Source organism: Nerophis lumbriciformis, linkage group LG07 (genome assembly GCF_033978685.3).
Source record: "Nerophis lumbriciformis linkage group LG07, RoL_Nlum_v2.1, whole genome shotgun sequence".
Taxonomy (NCBI): Eukaryota; Metazoa; Chordata; class Actinopteri; order Syngnathiformes; family Syngnathidae; genus Nerophis; species Nerophis lumbriciformis.
Window position 1 is genome coordinate 25127028 of NC_084554.2, and position 18003 is coordinate 25145030.

An 18003-nucleotide genomic window follows, 5' to 3' on the forward strand; every position below is an offset into this window, starting at 1 on the left:
CGGATTCAGGAGGAACAGTGTGGTTTTCGTCCTGGTCGTGGAACTGTGGACCAGCTCTATACTCTCGGCAGGGTCCTTGAGGGTGCATGGGAGTTTGCCCAACCAGTCTACATGTGTTTTGTGGACTTGGAGAAGGCATTCGACCGTGTACGTCGGGAAGTCCTGTGGGGAGTGCTCAGAGAGTACTGGGTATCGGACTGTCTGATTGTGGCAGTCCGCTCCCTGTATGATCAGTGCCAGAGCTTGGTCCGCATTGCCGGTAATAAGTCGGACACGTTTCCAGTGAGGGTTGGACTCCGCCAAGGCTGCCCTTTGTCACCGATTCTGTTCATAACTTTTATGGACAGAATTTCTAGGCGCAGTCAAGGCGTTGAGGGGATCTGGTTTGGTGGCTGCAGGATTAGGTCTCTGCTTTTTGCAGATGATATGGTCCTGATGGCTTCATCTGGCCAGGATCTTCAGCTCTCGCTGGATCGGTTCGCAGCTGAGTGTGAAGCGACTGGGATGAGAATCAGCACCTCCAAGTCCGAGTCCATGGTTCTCGCCCGGAAAAGGGTGGAGTGCCATCTCCGGGTTGGGGAGGAGATCTTGCCCCAAGTGGAGGAGTTCAAGTACCTCGGAGTCTTGTTCACGAGTGAGGGATGAGTGGATCGTGAGATTGGCAGGCGGATCAGTGCGGCGTCTTCAGTAATGCGGACGCTGTATCGATCCGTTGTGGTGAAGAAGGAGCTGAGCCGGAAGGCAAAGCTCTCAATTTACCGGTCGATCTACGTTCCCATCCTCACCTATGGTCATGAGCTTTGGGTTATGACCGAAAGGACAAGATCACGGGTACAAGCGGCCGAAATGAGTTTCCTCCGCCGGGTGGCGGGGCTCTCCCTTAGAGATAGGGTGAGAAGCTCTGCCATCCGGGGGGAGCTCAAAGTAAAGCCACTGCTCCTCCACATCGAGAGGAGCTAGATGAGATGGTTCGGGCATCTGGTCAGGATGCCACCCGAACGCCTCCCTAGGGAGGTGTTTAGGGCACGTCCGACCGGTAGGAGGCCACGGGGAAGATCCAGGACACGCCGGGAAGACTATGTCTCCCGGCTGGCCTGGGAACGCCTCGGGGTCCCACAGGAAAAGCTGGACGAAGTGGCTGGGGAGAGGGAAGTCTGGGCTTCCCTGCTTAGGCTGCTGCCCCCGCGACCCGACCTCGGATAAGCGGAAGAAGATGGATGGATGGATGGATGGATAGATTTTTGTAGCACTTTTCTAGACACTCAAAGCGCTTCACAGAGAAGTGAGAACCCATCATTCATTCACACCTGGTGGTGGTAAGTTATTTCGTAGCCACAGCTGCCCTGGGGTAGACTGACGGAAGCGTGGCTGCTAGTTTGTGCCGACGGCGTGCAGGTCACGGCATGTAAGTGGAGCGTTGTTGGCGTTTTTTATTGCTTTTTGTAGAGCGCTTTATCGACGGAACAGATTAATCCCCATTAACTGCATTGTTAACCGCCTCATATTCGCAGTTTTTCACAGAATGCACACAAAAGGGACATCAGGGATTGTGAATGAAGGGAATGACATTTAAAAAAACATGTGCAGTTTTCCTTCAATCATTTCACGCACAAATAATGACAACCCTACTTCAAGATTTTTTCTTTTAATTTTACTAATTACATTAGAGGAAAAAAGTTATTTTCTTTCCATAATCAGTTTTTCTAAGGAGTTGGTGAACATGCATTTAACTGGTTTTTTTTTGTTTTTTTTTAAAGAAAAAATATAATAAAATATTTTGTCAGCAATATCAATTAAATAAATAAATAATGTATATTAGTAATATATATTAATATTAAATACTCTTATTATACAATCATATTTAACATAATCCATTTGTGTTAAAAAGACATGCACCTGGGGATAGGTTGATTGGCAACACTAAAAAAATTGGCCCTAGTGTGTGAATGTGAGTGTGAATGTTGTCTGTCTATCTGTGTTGGCCGTGCGATGAGGTGGCGACTTGTCCAGGGTGTACCCCGCCTTCCGCCCGATTGTAGCTGAGATAGGCTCCAGCGCCCCCCGCGACCCCGAAGGGAATAAGCGGTAGAAAATGGATGGATGGCATTTGTGTTAAATATATGTTGGATGTTGAATCTGGGTCAGCACGGTGGTACAGGGGTTCGTGCCAGGTTCCTCACAATGCGAAGGTCCTTTCTGTGTGGAGTTTGCATGTCCTGCGTGGGTTCCCTCCGGGTACTCCGGCTTCCTCCCACCTCCAAATACATACACCTGGGGATAGGTTGATTGGCAACACTAAATTGGCCCTAGTGTGTGAATGCGAGTGTGAATGTTGTCTGTCTATCTGTGTTGACCTTGCAATGAGGTGGCGACTTGTCCAGGTTGTACCCCGCCTTCCGCCCTAGTGCAGCTGGGATAGGCTCCAGCACCCCCGCGACCCTGAAAGGGACAAACAGTAGAAAATGGATGGATGTTGAATGTGTCCCAATAGCTTACACCAGTGGTTCTCAAACGTTTTTCCACCAAGTACCATCTCAGAAAAAAACCTGTCTCTCCAAGTACCACCATACCGACCAACAATAAAATACAGTAGCGTAGTAGGCCTAAGTATTCAATAAAAACAAGGCAGAAGTTGTATTTACCAAGTTGATTTAATATTTTTGGTCATTGTGACATGACACACAATTTGAACAGTGTTGAACACATTTGTAACACTGTGTTTGAATATAGGAAAATAAAACACGGTACTTTAATCGCGTGGTTTTTTGGCTAGATGGAGCTCACATACAACTAGTGGTACATGTACCACAGTTTGAGGATCACTGCCTTACACTGTTTTCACTGTTGGATTGCTGTTTGTATTTGTGTTAATGTATTTGTTGTTCATATTGTATTTGAACTGCACCAAACAGAGTAGCCACCTGCATTTTCATCATGACAATTAATTAATGACAAAAAGTATTATATTTCATTCAATATCATGATAGCACCAGTATTAAATATTTTGATATAATACACAAAATATTGCTACATTCTAAACAATTGTTTTTTTTAAATTGCATATTAAAAACATAAAATATTGGATTTTCATTCTGCATTTTCCAAAACAGTTGCAACAATTTGATACATTTCAGGCAAAAAAAGAAGTTGTAATAATAAAGAAATTGCTGTCAAAATATAGCCAGCGATTCATGATGTCCACGATTAATTACAATTTCCTCAAATCACAAAATTAATACTTGCACATATTCCACTGTGGTGGGCAATTTGGTCAATTAGTTCTGCTGTGATCTGGCGATTTATACTGTAGATCAGGGGTCCCCAAACTCTTTGACTCGTTGAAAAAATGTGTTAAAGAAATTTGGCCGGGGGCCGGGTTGTGTATATATATATGTATCAGTGACGTGCGGTGAGGTTCATGGCTGGTGAGGCACTGACTTTATCACAGTCAGATTTGCAAACATGAACCCTAAAGAGTATCTTATTCACCATTTGATTGGCAGCAGTTAACGGGTTGTGTTTAAAAGCTCATACCAGCATTCTTCCCTGCTTGGCACTCAGCATCAAGGGTTGGAATTGGAGGTTAAATCACCAAAAATGATACCGGCTGCTGCCCACTGCTCCCCTCACCTCCCAGGAGGTGAGCAAGGGGATGGGTAAAATGCAGAGGACAAATTTCACCACACCTAGTGTGTGTGTGACACTCATTGCTACTTTAACTTCACACATACAAACTGTAGCACACAAAAAAGCACATGTAATTAAAAAAAAAACCTTATTATGGTCTTACCTTTACTTATAAATGAAGTCTATGCGCTGCTCCTTCTGAACAAAAGCATCGATAACTTGTTTATAGAAGTCTTCCTTATCTTTCTTCAGTTTTAAAAGTCTCTCTGTCTCGCTGGAGATCTTCCTTTAAGTATTACCTCCTGCTTCGATTGAAAGTCCAGTTTAGAAAGCTGTTTTATTTTAGATATGTAATCCTCCATGTTAATAGTCCAGGCAAGAGGAAAAAATAAACGATCGCTGCTAATTGTTGCTGCTTGTTGTCACTTCTTTTGCAGCCGAGTAGTCGCAAGAATGATCTCTGGGATCACTAGCGCCCTCTACCACCAGGAGGCGGGATTACTGCGAGCCTCAAACAGTGCGTCCTCGCAGCCGTTTTTATGATTGCTCAGCACAAGAAATGCGTTACACACATACAGTTGTTGACAAAATACACTGTACATTATATACCTCAGCTAACTAAACCATGGAAATGTATAATATAATTCATATAGCAATACGGTCTCACTGCACAGCAGGCCAGCAGTTAGCCGAGTCATTGCGCAATCCATGGTGAGGCTCCACTCAGTGACGTGCCTCAACTGGTTGCTGACTCACCGCAAGTCTCTTCTCAGTATTTGAACGGCAAATGTGAAAATTCGGCGATTTTGAATAAAAATGATCTAAAACTGGTGAAGTTGAATGGAAAGTAACTTTATAGTATAATCACTGGATACATATAACAATTTAATAATTTTTTTTCTTTTTACATTTTTTTTCTTTCCATGATGGCACTTGAGGCCCCGCCTCACCTGCCTCCCCTGACTGCACGTCACTGATATGTATGTATATATATATATATATATATATATATATATATATATATATATTCTGGGCAGCACGGTGGCAGAGGGGTTAGTGCGTCTGCCTCACAATACGAAGTTCAATCCCGGCCTCGGGATCTTTCTGTGTGGAGTTTGCATGTTCTCCCCGTGACTGCGTGGGTTCCCTCCGGGTACTCCGGCTTCCTCCCACCTCCAAAGACATACACCTGGGGATAGCTTGATTGGCAACACTAAATTGGCCCTAGTGTGCAAATGTGAGTGTGAATGTTGACTGTCTGTCTGTGTTGGCCCTGCGATGAGGTGGCGACTTGTCCAGGGTGTACCCCGCCTTACGCCCGATTGTAGCTGAGATAGGCTCCAGCCCCCCCGCGACCCCGAAGGGAATAAGCGGTAGAAAATGGATGGATGGATATATATATTCCTTGCGCACTAATTCACTGAAAGATTGCAGACTTTCCGCGCGCTCGCCCGACACACGTTATCGATGGGAAAATACATTTTTAGACAATATGATTTGCCTGAGCGGCTAGGAGACACTGAGAGTAACAAGTAGTAGAAAATGGATTAGAAAGGACAGATTTAAAAAAATTATAATAAAAAAAACTCTGGCGAGCCATCGTCTGAGGACCCCTGCTGTAGATAGTAAAATACAAGAAAAGTAACCAGACCATCTTGGGGGTTAACACTGCACTCTGAGTAACAAAGGCACAGAGGCTACATACTTTCTTCTTTGACAAGTTCCCATAATAATTTAATTTTTCCCTGATTCTAACATTATATCACATGTTTCTGTTAAGGGATACAGACTGAAAAGTATCGTGTTTATTCCCACTGAAAAGTGTTGTGTTTATTCCCACTCGTGTCAACATCCCAAGCAAGCCTTAAAAGACAAGCTCCTCATTTGTGGCCCGTAAAGACGCCTTGGCTGTTAAATCCCTCCTGAGTAACTCGCTTGTGTCATGGCCTGATGATAGCGTTTGTGGAGTTCAAACGCATCGCACGGTTCCAAGTTGCAAAGCACACACCGCTTTTTTTCAGACCAAATTATACCCTTTGAAGGAGGGGGTAGGCCCTGAGTCATAACGAAATATGCAGACACATTCACATGGGTGATGAGAAACCTTAGTCAAACCTATTATCCTCTCTTGAAGTGACTTGTTGTGCACAGTGTACTGAAATGTAATCCCCGGTTGTTCTCAATGTGCACCGCCAGGATGCCGCGGCTCCTCTTGGGCTGCACTGGTAAGACGACATTAAATATTCCAAAGCACAACAAGCGCGGTCCCTGTGGATGTGACCGTGATAGCGCCAGAGCGCGGTGATTACAGGGACCTATCAGATGGTTTGGGTTTGGTCGGTTCCGCACCGAGGGTTAGATGAGGAGATTAATGTCATCCTTGTGGCACTGCAGCCTGTTAGACTGATAGTCATCCTGCATGAATCTGTTCAAAGGTACAAATCCAACATGACCTATCACTATAGCAAGGGATCAGCCTGAAATAAGAGGTGGGACAGGGAAACCCACTAAAGTCAGTCTTGATTATGTGGGCAGCCGAACAAGTCCGTGTTCACCGTGTTATTAGTGTCAAAAGGTTCCCGCTTAAATCCTGCTGATCAAAATGGGCCGATTTTTGGGAAATAATAATAAGTATTTTAATATTTCCTGTCGTTTTCCCCAAAAAGAATATCACAACTGTACAATTATTACAAAACTCGTCTGCTAGCTGACTAGGACCAGAGGGCGGGAGCACATCACACCAGTTTTTTTTGTTTGTTTATTTTGTTTTAACATATCCTGCCCAGACACTCAGACAAATCATATTGTTGATGTAGATGCCCATACCTGTTTTAAAGTCACTGCATTGGCTCCCTGTCCGCTTCCGGGCTGATTTTAAAGTTCTATTATTAGGTTTTAAATGTCTTAATGGCCTTGCGCCTTCTTATCGATCTGACCTGCATTTACCGTATCTGCCTGTCGATCTCACAATCCACTCTTCCCTCACTCATGAACAAGACTCCGAACTAGTATGAATACAATTTCTGAATGTGTTAGTCATCTTTTTTGTTAGCACATGCCTTAAAATATCTCAAGTTGAATTTAAAACCTGATGACTTCATAATCCAATTAGTCGACTAATCGATAAGTCAAAAACTACTATCAAAATAGTTGTTAGTTGCAGCACTAGTTCCACTGTATCTTATTTCGAATTAGACCAATATTTTTTACAGGAGTTCAGTTCATCCATCCATTTTCTACCTCTTGTCCCTTTTCTGGGTCGCGGTGGTGGCAATTGCAGAACGTTTTTAGCATGCAAGTTTTCCTTTTTGGGGGGTTTTCGGCAACAACAAGAAGGACAAAGTTATATAGAGAAAATTTGTGCAATGTCACAATTTAGTGCCGGATTTACTGATATCCAAATACCACACTCTAAACAACATGTGCAATCTATAAAATAGCATGTACTATTAGTGGGCGTGTGATTTACTCACACTGTGTGTACTCGTGTTGTCCCGATACCAATATTTTGGTACCGGTACCAAAATGTATTTAGATACTTTTCGGTACTTTTGTAAATAAAGGGGACCACAAAAAATTGCATTATTGTCTTTATGTTAACAAAAAATCTCACGGTACATTAAACATATGTTTCTTATTGCAATGGAAGATCAATTTTGTCCTTAAATAAAATAGTGAACATACAAGACAACTTGTGTAGTAGTAAGTAAACAAACAAAGGCTCCTAATTAGTCTGCTGACGTATGCAGTAAAATATTGTGTCATTTATCATTCTATAATTTTGTCAACATTATTAAGGACAAGTGGTAGAAAATGAATTATTAATCTACTTGTTCATTTACTGTTAATATCTGCTTACTTTCTCTTTTAACATGTTCTATCTACACCTCTGTTGAAATGTAATAATCACTTATTCTTCCGTGTTTGGATGCTTTACATTAGTTTTGGATGATACCACACATTTAGGTATCGATCCGATACCAAGTACTTACAGTATCATACATTGGTCATATTCAAAGTCCTCATGTGTCCAGGGACATATTTCCTTAGTTTATAAACGTTATAAACGTAATAAATGTTAAAAAAACCGAAAGAAGATTCTGTGATGCTAAAAAATATCGATGTAATCATAGTAGTATTGACTATACGCTCCTGTACTTGGTATTATTACAGTGGATCCACCCATGGCGTTTGTTTACATTTTGACGTCGGTGAGCTACGGTGTGTAGTGAAGCATGTTTAGCTATTCCTCGTCCTGCAGGGATGATACTTGTAAGAAACTTACTTTATTTGTCACCATGGAGGCGAGGATTAGTGATTTAGAAGTAGCTAAAACACTGCAGACCAGGAATGGACTTGAAGCGTCTCTTCCTGAGAATGTTTCAGGAAGAGTTTTTAAGCCAAAATGCGTCCGTTCTCCCTTTTCTGTCTACACACTGTGTCTGCTTGTGTAGTGGTGGGAGTGGGTGTGGACCGGTGCTTTTCAGAGGCGGTACAGTACCGAATATGATTCATTAGTATCGTGGTACTATACTAATACCGGTATACCGTACAACCTATTGTGTACAATTCCAAAGTGGTGCAGACCGCCTTACTTTATTGTATTGCGTGTACTACACAGCTTTCACCACAGAGACACTCTCATTGATTGCACATTCATGTTATCATGCGCCTACCTGTGGCGTTTTGCTATGTTTTCAAACGAGCAGCAGTCATGTTCCACTTCTTATGGGCTTTTTAGAAGCAGTCCGGTGCAGTCACAATAAAACCCACTTGTTTCGTGTGCGCTGTAGATGCGCTCATGGGAAAGAGGCTGCACTTACTGTGCTCAAGAGGAAAAAAAACACACACTTCAAGGAGTTGGTTTTATTCATATATAATACATATTCCAAATGAAAAAAACAAACGCCATTACAAAAAAATGCCAGATGACACCAAACCCTCCAGATGCCCCGTAACTCACCCAGCATGCAACTATAGAATTTTAAAAGGATATTGCTGAATAGACTATATGTCCAATATTTTTTATTTTTAACAGACCATGCAAAAATGTGAGGTTTTTTGCCTTTTGGTTCGGGACCCTTTGGCACTGTGTGACAAGGGGTGGCACTTTCGTGATTTCTGCTGTGCTTTTTTGTGAACTTCTGAATCTGCCTTCCGGGACCCTTTTGGCCATGGAGACCAGCTGCTGGGTCTCTGCCACACCAGAGTCTGGTTGGAGAGACTGGAGGAGATGCGGCAAAGAGACAGGGCTGTGGAGCTGGCGCTAAGCGCCGGGACGGACTCGCTGAATGAGCAGATATTGGACACCTCGGTCTCCGCGGACTGGACACTGGCCGAGAGTTTGTGGGCGGCCGAGGGTGGAGTCCGCTCTCTTGGTTGCTTTGTTGGGTCTGCTCCTGTCTCTGGACATGCTCCCCCCACCCCAGCAGACAATGCCGTGGAACACCACCGAGGCCACCACAGTGTACCGTATTTTCCGAGGTATAAGTCGCTCCGGAGTATAAGTCGCTCCGGAGTATAAGTCGCACCGGCCGAAAATGCATAATAAAGAAGGAAAAAAACATAAATAAGTCGCATTTTGGGGGGAAATTTATTTGATAAAACCCAACACCAAGAATAGACATTTGAAAGGCAATTTAAAATAAATAAAGAATAGTGAACAACAGGCTGAATAAGTGTACGTTATATGAGGCATAAATAACCAACTGAGAATGTGCCTGGTAAGTTAACGTAACATATTATGGTAAGAGTCATTCAAATAACTATAACATATAGAACATGCTATACGTTTACCAAACAATCTGTCACTACTAATCGCTAAATCCCATGAAATCTTATACGTCTAGTCTCTTACGTGAATGAGCTAAATAATATTATTTGATATTTTACGGTAATGTGTTAATAATTTCACACATAAGTCGCTCCTGAGTATAAGTCGCACCCCCGGCCAAACTATGAAAAAAACTGACTTATAGTCCGAAAAATACGGTATATGTTTTTGTTTTTGTTTTTGTTTTTTTACTTTTGTGGCTGTATGTAGAAGTGGCTGGTTGCATCAGCTCTGCTTTTTTAAAGTCTTTAATGTCCTTTGTGTTCTTTGATGTTTCCCTCTTTCACACATGTTTATGTGTGCTATGGCTAAAAGTTTTTTTTTCTTGGCCTCAGTCTGGACCCCCTCTCCAGGGGCCCAGATTTAGACTGAATATTTTCCGTCTCACCCAATGGTGCCGATAGTTTGACCCTGGGACAGATTTTTCTATGTCCTACAATAGACCACTAAAAGATGTGTAATTGATGTGCTTCATAAGAGTGAAGGTTACTATGCGTTTGCTAGTTAACAATACAACACTGAACCAGTGGATACGAGGCATCATGGCAAGCCAAAGGTCGAGGTTGTGTTGAAACTAACGTTTCTTCTCTCTGAGAATGTGGCCTGCCTGTGAAAGGGTGTGCCTCGCATGGGTCTCAGCCCACTGGTGAGCGCGGTTTTGTGAACTTGGCACAACACTTGGCTGACAGAACTGCTACTGTGCTGCAAGGATGTTATGGCCTGAAGACTGTTCACTCTTTTTTTATGGTGGTTTTTTTAAAGATAGGGTTCTGAAAAGAAAGTGCACTGTATGGCTCCACGTATAACATACCGAGCATGGATCTAAAAGGTGCACAAAAACAGTTCTCAATATAGCTTCAGCTGAGGTTAAGCCTACATGTACAGTATATACACATTACTGTATATTTTTCAAGGAAATGTCTGAGCTCTGTATAGCGGAAGAGAACAAGATCCTCAAGAGCCACTGTATTAATAAAGTGCTCTTTTAACAAGGGTTCTTCAGTGTTGGTTTGAAGGCTTTTAAAGGTTGCAAAGTGTGTTGTAAACGAGGCATTCACAGGACTACAGTGTCTTTATAGAGACTTAACAGTTTTACTGTTCCTCTCAAGTACATCTCTGAAACTGGTCTTCAAAGAGGTCCTAGCCTGCTCATTTTAGGGGCTTTTAAAATGGTACTGGATACACGTAAGTTTATTTTAATGCAACACTCCATAAATCTCAAGGTTGTCTACAGGGTAAATCTGCAATCTCCTCTTGGCTGAAACTCTCAGGTTCAACAACATCCTCCCCAAACCACACCTACTCTTTTGTGATTAAGGGACTTTGAGGGCTAATGGTTATCATGAATATTGGAGAATCCAACTGTGCTTTGTACAGAAACAGCTGTCCGCGAAGTATGTCTTTAGCTCTCCAGAAAACTAGTTGTATTGTTGGACATTGAACCCCCTTTCTTCTTCTGTGGGAGGGAGAGGAGTTGAGAACCCAGGGAGACGAAGCATGCCTTGCCACCGCATGCCATCAGCCATCGTGGGACTCGCTGGAAATTGGACCCGATGTCTTGGCGAGACATGCTCTCCTTTGGAACTTATGCACACCCTGCATATAATTATTACACAAAAAAACGCTATTTTTTTAAATGTTGTCTTTTAGTATACCGTATTTTTCGGAGTATAAGTCGCACCGGAGTATAAGTCGCACCGGTCGAAAATGCATAATAAAGAAGGAAAAAAACATATATAAGTCTCACTGGAGTATAAGTCGCATTTTTTGGGGAAATTTATTTGATAAAACCCAACACCAAGAATAGACATTTGAAAGGCAATTTAAAATAAATAAAGAATAGTGAACAACAGGCTGAATAAGTGTACGTTATATGACTCATAATTAACCAACTGAGAACGTGCCTGGTATGTTAACGTAACATATTATGGTAAGAGTCATTCAAATAACTATAACATATAGAACATGCTATACGTTTACCAAACAATCTGTCACTCCTAATCGCTAAATCCCATGAAATCTATACGTCTAGTCTCTTACGTGAGTGAGCTAAATAATATTATTTGATATTTTGCAGTAATGTGTTAATAATTTCACACATAAGTCGCTCCTGAGTATAAGTCGCACCCCCGGCCAAACTATGAAAAAAACTGCGACTTATAGTCCGAAAAATACGGTACATGTTTCACACTAAAAATGATGAAATGTAGGATTTATTAGGTTATGGAGTTTTTTGGGAAAACTGAATGTGCTCTCATCATCCTTTGCAGAACTTGATTTTCAACATATAAAACCATAATCCAATGAATTGTACATTAAATTACAATATTTTAAACACTTCATTTTAGTCAACATAACTTGTAATGGTGGTGCTTTGGTCAACATTTTGCAAAGATTATGTTTTACAGACCATCTTCAAGCCACTTTCTGACAGTCTCTTCAGAATGTGCCATTTTATTTAAATGCCAAAGCCCTCCTCCAGGCCAAGCCCACTAATGTTTATTTGTAATTTTCTTCTGTGGCTCTCCTCTCACTTAGCTTTCCAGTGGCTCCATCCTGGTATTGTTGTGTTGTATGTTTCCCCACTCCTTCTGAGTGCGTCTTTTGTTTCTTTTCTCTTTTGAGTGTACTTTTTATTTTTCCACTCCTCAAATGCGCTTTTTGTCATTAAACATTCTTATTTTTGCTGACTATTTCTTCTCTGCTTTGGGGTCCTACGCCGGCTTAGCCGTGTGCAGCTGAGATAGGCTCCACCACCCCCTGCGACCGTGAAAGGGACAAGCGGTAGAAAATGGATGGATGGATGGATGTTCTATATTCTAGTTTCTTCAAAATAGCCACCCTTTGCTCTGATTACTGTTTTGCACACTCTTGGCATTCTCTCGATGAGCTTCAAGACGTAGTCACCTGAAAGGTTTTTCACTTTACAGGTGTCATAGTTTTGATGCCTTCAGTGACAATCTACAATGTAAATAGTCATGAAAATAAAGAAAATGCATTGAAATGAGAAGATGTGTCCAAACTTTTGGCCTGTACTGTATTTCATAGTTCACTGGTCATGTTATGGTATCGGTCTCCGCTCAGTGGCTGTAGACGACCATTTCAAGGTGTAACCCGTCTTTTGCCCAGAGTCAGCTAGAATAGGCTCTGGCAACACAATCAGTAGTAGAAAATAGATGCAAGGATGTCTTTGACGATAAAAATCAATTTCTTTACCCTGGAGATTTTTGCTCATGAGGTCCGCTCCTCTCTCCCATCCTCTAAATACACATTGACTTTTTAATATTTCATTGCACACTTGTCTGTGGTTTGACACCGGTTTATTTTGCATGATTTACTCAGTGCCCCAGGGCCCTAAGCGGCTGCCGCAGAAATTCAAGAGTCAGGACTTTTAGTTGTAAAACAAGCTTGTTTTTCTTGTTGGAAATAATAGAAAGAAACCTTAACGCGCTCCAGGTTTTAACCGCCCTTAGCTTTTCGATTTAAGCAGGTGTTTATATTCCCAACTTCTCGTTCCGGACTGTTTCCGCTCATGGACGTTACGGAATTGTTGCAATTCCCCTCCCGCCCGTTACCACAGAACTGTATTTAGAGCGAATTGACTCTTCATTGCTGCCACACTCTATCTGTACCACTCCCAAACATCCACGCTTCACAATTGCTTCCACATGTTGCCATTGTTGTCATCCTGGCTGCGGCATCAAGCTGTAACGTTGAGCTCTGCCAGACCGGCGTGGCCTCTGATGCTGAGTGCAAATATTTATCCATCCTGACTTTTTTGTCAGCCGCTCCGTGTCAGAGCGGGGGAATAACAAATGAGATGTGAGCGATGGGGTGTTCTATTTCGAGGAGGAGGGAGACAGAGGTTAAGGGGATAAGATGGAATCCAGTGCAAGAGGGTGATTGTGTGTGCATGTTCATTTGTGGAATTCTCACCCCACTCACAGTGTTTGTGATCCCTGCGTGTGTGTGTGTGTGTGTCTGATTATGCCTTCATCTCATCTGCAGCCAGTCCTCTTATTGAAGCAACTATATGCATGATTATGATGTGATTATAAATCATGCATTTACCATAGTCTTGATGAAAAGAACCCTAAGCTAAGAAATGGTGCTTTTAATGATACTTATTTGCTGGGGGGGGTTGTCCTCTCGTTTCCTTCGCCACTGAATAAGGTTGATTTGTTTGGCTCTGTGTGGGATCGTAAAAAGCTCCCCAGAGGTGCGCAGTGAAAGAGCTATTTCAACGCTGCACAAGGCAAATAAATGTCATATTGCCACAAATTTGCATGCCTGCTGCAGAGCCAACCTGGCGAAATAAAGAGAGTGAGTCAAGTACGCGCCAAACCTCATTGTAACCTAATGCTATTGTTATTAGTGACGTGCAGGTGAGGTTCATGGCTGATTCCTTTGGGGAGGTTTTTGATCTTAGATTACAGTCAAAACCTGTGTTAGAGCCGTGTCTATGGCGGTCGTTTGCAGAAAGCAGAAAAGCAGTGTTCTGAAAATCATTTTTAAAAAGTATGGTAATTTTCGGACTATAAGCCGCACCAACTAAATTTTAGAAGAAAAAACTATTGTTTTGTTGTATTACTATAAGCTGCATATACTGTATGTACTGGTACCTTGTGAAATGAGGTATTGACATAGAAAGATTTTGTAAATATGTATTAACATACCTTAATTGTTTCCAAACGGTGCCAGTAACACGGCTGTAAAATGGCTGAAAAGAAACAGAAAAAGTCATTTATGTCTTTATTCATCTTTGATGAGATCAATAAGGTTTTCTCCTTTTTTTTTAATAAGGTTTAAGATGTTTATCAGGATTCTTCTTCCTTGTACTTTGTAAACAATGAGTTTGAACAGTTTCTTAAAGTGGATCATTTTAGTACCTTGTTTGATTTCTGTGCTTAATCCATTTCATAGTTTAAAGAAAAATTGATAGATTAGCCACACCTTTGTATAAACTGCAGGGTTTAAAAGTAGTGGCTTGTAGTCCGGAAAACACGGTAATTAACTATAGTTACTCGTTATATGACCAAAAAAGTAATTGAATTACTAACGGAGTTACTCTTAATAAATGTAATTAATTACAAAGGAAAGTAATTAATGCGATACTTGGAAAAAAAACCAAAAAAACCTTCAAATATCTATTTATCTACCATGATAAACATTCTGAATCCATCCATTAATTTTCTAGATAATCTTATTTATCTCACCATATGAAATATAACTTACTTCACTAATTATTATTTATTTATTTTTATTATTACTTATGGAGTAAATTGTGAATACATTGAGAACAGGAAGTGAACTAAAATTTTAGCAACTGCTATGTGAAGGAAAAGGGGTAGAATTAAATAAGCTCTGTTTCTTCCTACTCCTTTTCGAACATGTTGAATAGAGAAACTGGAAATTGTGATGTATCATGTTGTATGCATGTATGTTCGAAATAAACACAAACTCAACTCAACTCAAAAAAGAGACATTAACTTATTTCCCCATTAGGAAACAGCATAGCTCAATCTAAACTTGTATAGAAACAATGTTTGAAACAACTAAGCCGTTCAATCGTGCACATTTAACCTAGAAACTGTGCTGTATGACACAGAATGATCGATCGGAGAAATACGAGACAGAGGTGGTTTTGCGGCGCATTCAAGGACCGCTAAAAAGTGTAGGACAACCAAGCAGCAGAGATAATAATAAATTGTATTTGCTATTGGCTTTTCATTTCAATAAATCTTTAAGTGCTAAAGTACAAACCAATTTTTAAATCAGTAAAAGCTTAGCCATTAAACAGACCAAATACTAAGACTAAAGCAATATCAGTGAAGCATAAGAAAGACAAAACATGCAGAACAATAGGTTTTCTAACCGTGTCTATTTTAATCATTTAAAAAATTCAGTGTGTGTAAGTTATTTTTGAGCACGTTCAACAATATTGCTATTGTAATAACAGTACTACTTTTGGTCACAATAACCGTAATATTAAATTGTCATATCATTACATCCCGAACACTAACACTTGGCCAGCACTGAAATCGGGCTCAGCCAAACTGCCTGTCGGTAATGTTGAAATATTAAATGCCAACAAAGTAATAAGACTCAGAAATGTAATAATGAAACAAGGTATAACAACTGGACAGAAGTTATCATAAGCAACTCATTTTTAAACATTACAAGAAAATGAGATTTATTTTAAAAAACAATTATTTATCAACACACACAAAAGTACCGAAAATTGGTACTGTTGAATACCGGGAATTTGTACTTTATGGGTTCAAATGTAAAATATACCCATCCCTAGGGACAGAAAATTATTGTTATAACACATATTAGTATTTATTTGATGTTATCCTTATTTGCTGAGCATAAAAGTTAAAGTTAAAAAAAAGTTAAAGTACCACTGATAGTCACACACACACTAGGTGTGGTGAAATTACCCTCTGCATTTGACCCATCCTCTTGTTCCACCCCCTGGGAGGTGAGGAGAGCAGTGAGCAGCAGCGTGCACCGCGCTCGGGAATGATTTGGTGATTTAACCCCCAATTCCAACCCTTGATGCTGAGTGCCAAGCAGGGAGGTAATGGGTCCAATTTGTATAGTCTTTGGTATGACTCGACCTACCAATCTCAGGGTGGACACTCTAACGACAAAGCCACTGAGCAGGCTAACCTGACTGCAGGTCAGTGGATGTCATGTACCCATGTACAGGGGAAAACCCCAAAAATTCTAACACAAAAAAAAAACTCCACACAATATACAAAAAATGACTCACCATCTTTTAATATGTGGAGTTTGTTTTCGAGGGAGTAGATCACAACACCAGCATGTTTTTACCATCCTTTTTTTTTTTTACAATCTATATAGTGCCAATTTTGGAAAGTTTTGACAATTCCTTTTAAACTGATCCAACATGATTGAACAACAGACTTCTCCTCACGCAAGAGATTTAGAACATCAGCATGTCTGGAAGCAACAAAACCACATTTTAAGTAGCTACTGTCATCATATTGGTTGAGTTTTGCTTTATTGTCTCCTTTTTATCCTTTGTGTCTATTTGGATCTAAATCTTTTCCGACATTTTTTCAGCCCTGCAGATGTTCAGATGATTGCAATCCTGCTGCTAATGGAAATGTATGCGTGTAGTGACAACTTAAATGAGATGCTTTTTGTTAAAAGAAAAACAAAACATCAGCAGCTTGTTCAGTTTCCCAGTGCTGGAATTTGGTCGCACAACACGAGCAGCAGCAGGCAGGTGTTCTTCAGAAGCCAGCGTCCCAACACGCTCTACTTGTCTTTGTTGGGAATCGTTCAGAACTTCAGTGTTTGTCACCAGAACACACTTTGCCTGCTTTTGGAGCTGTCGGGGGAGAGCGTGCTTTCATTCCAAATGTTGACAGGTGCGCCTGAAGAAGCAAGCATAGTGTTTTTTGAGGATATTCAGTCATCTTGCTGTGTCCCGACATTGATGGAAAGTTGTGTTGCAAATTAAACAACAGTCGGTATGAATTTACATTTTCCATGAACGCATGTTTGCTGCATTTCTGGCACAAAAACTTAGGAGAGTTGCTGTTGAGGGGTTCAGATATAGGGCTCGAAAAAGCATGTGATGTCGCAATGCATTGTGGGTGTCATGTAGCCATGTTTGCTGAACGTAGATGTTTACACGGCTGTACTGTACCCGCTGTAATGTGAGAGAGAGCAACGAACTGGAATAAAATGGATTGTACAAAATGGATGGATGAAATGCTGGCTGTCCAGAGTCGGGATCCAGGGTGGACCGCTCGCCTGTGCATCGGTTGGGGACATCTCTGCGCTGCTGACCCGTCTCCACTCGGGATGGTCTCCTGCTGTCCCCACTATGGACTGGACTCTCACTGTTATGTCAGATCCACTATGGACTGGACTTTCACAATAGTATGCTAGACCCACTCGACGTCCATTGCATCCGGTCTCCCCTAGAGGGGGGCCGGGGGGTCACCCACATCTGCGGTCCTCTTCAAGGCTTCTCATTGTCATTCTCATTGACATCTCACTAGGTTGTAAGTTTTTCCTTACTTATTTATTAGCAAATGAGGCTGGATGTTTGTGTTGCGACCTTGAAATGTCCGCTGATGTAGTTTGCATACGTAACAAGTCGGGGTATGTCTTAAACAGCTTGTTTGGAACAAAGCAAAATTGTTTGACAAATATCTCTAAACACCTTCATAGTTTGACTTCAATTTTCCTGGCACTTACGGAGATCCGAAATACACAAAAATTGGATTTGTCATATGACCCCCACTATATATGTGATATGTATATGGCCTTGATGAGTATAAGGCCTTGTTTACGCTGCAGGTCAATTCCGATATTTTTGTCCATATGCGACATCTATCGGGTTTTCCATGTCAGTGTGAACAGTGCAATTCTGATTTTTTTATGTCTGACTCAGGCCTCTTTCGTATGTGGGTATAAATGGGATATACGTACATGCGATGCGTCCTCAATGTGAACGCTCCCCCATTTAGGCTGCATTCATCTGACCAGAACGTCATCAA

The 18003-nt window shown here is 41.3% G+C and overlaps 1 protein-coding gene across 4 annotated transcripts in view; it reads left to right on the plus strand.

Moving 5' to 3' along the window:
• The window catches only part of sema5a (sema domain, seven thrombospondin repeats (type 1 and type 1-like), transmembrane domain (TM) and short cytoplasmic domain, (semaphorin) 5A), a 393767-nt gene that overhangs the window by 138030 nt on the left and 237734 nt on the right, over positions 1-18003 (plus strand). The window lies entirely within an intron of this gene.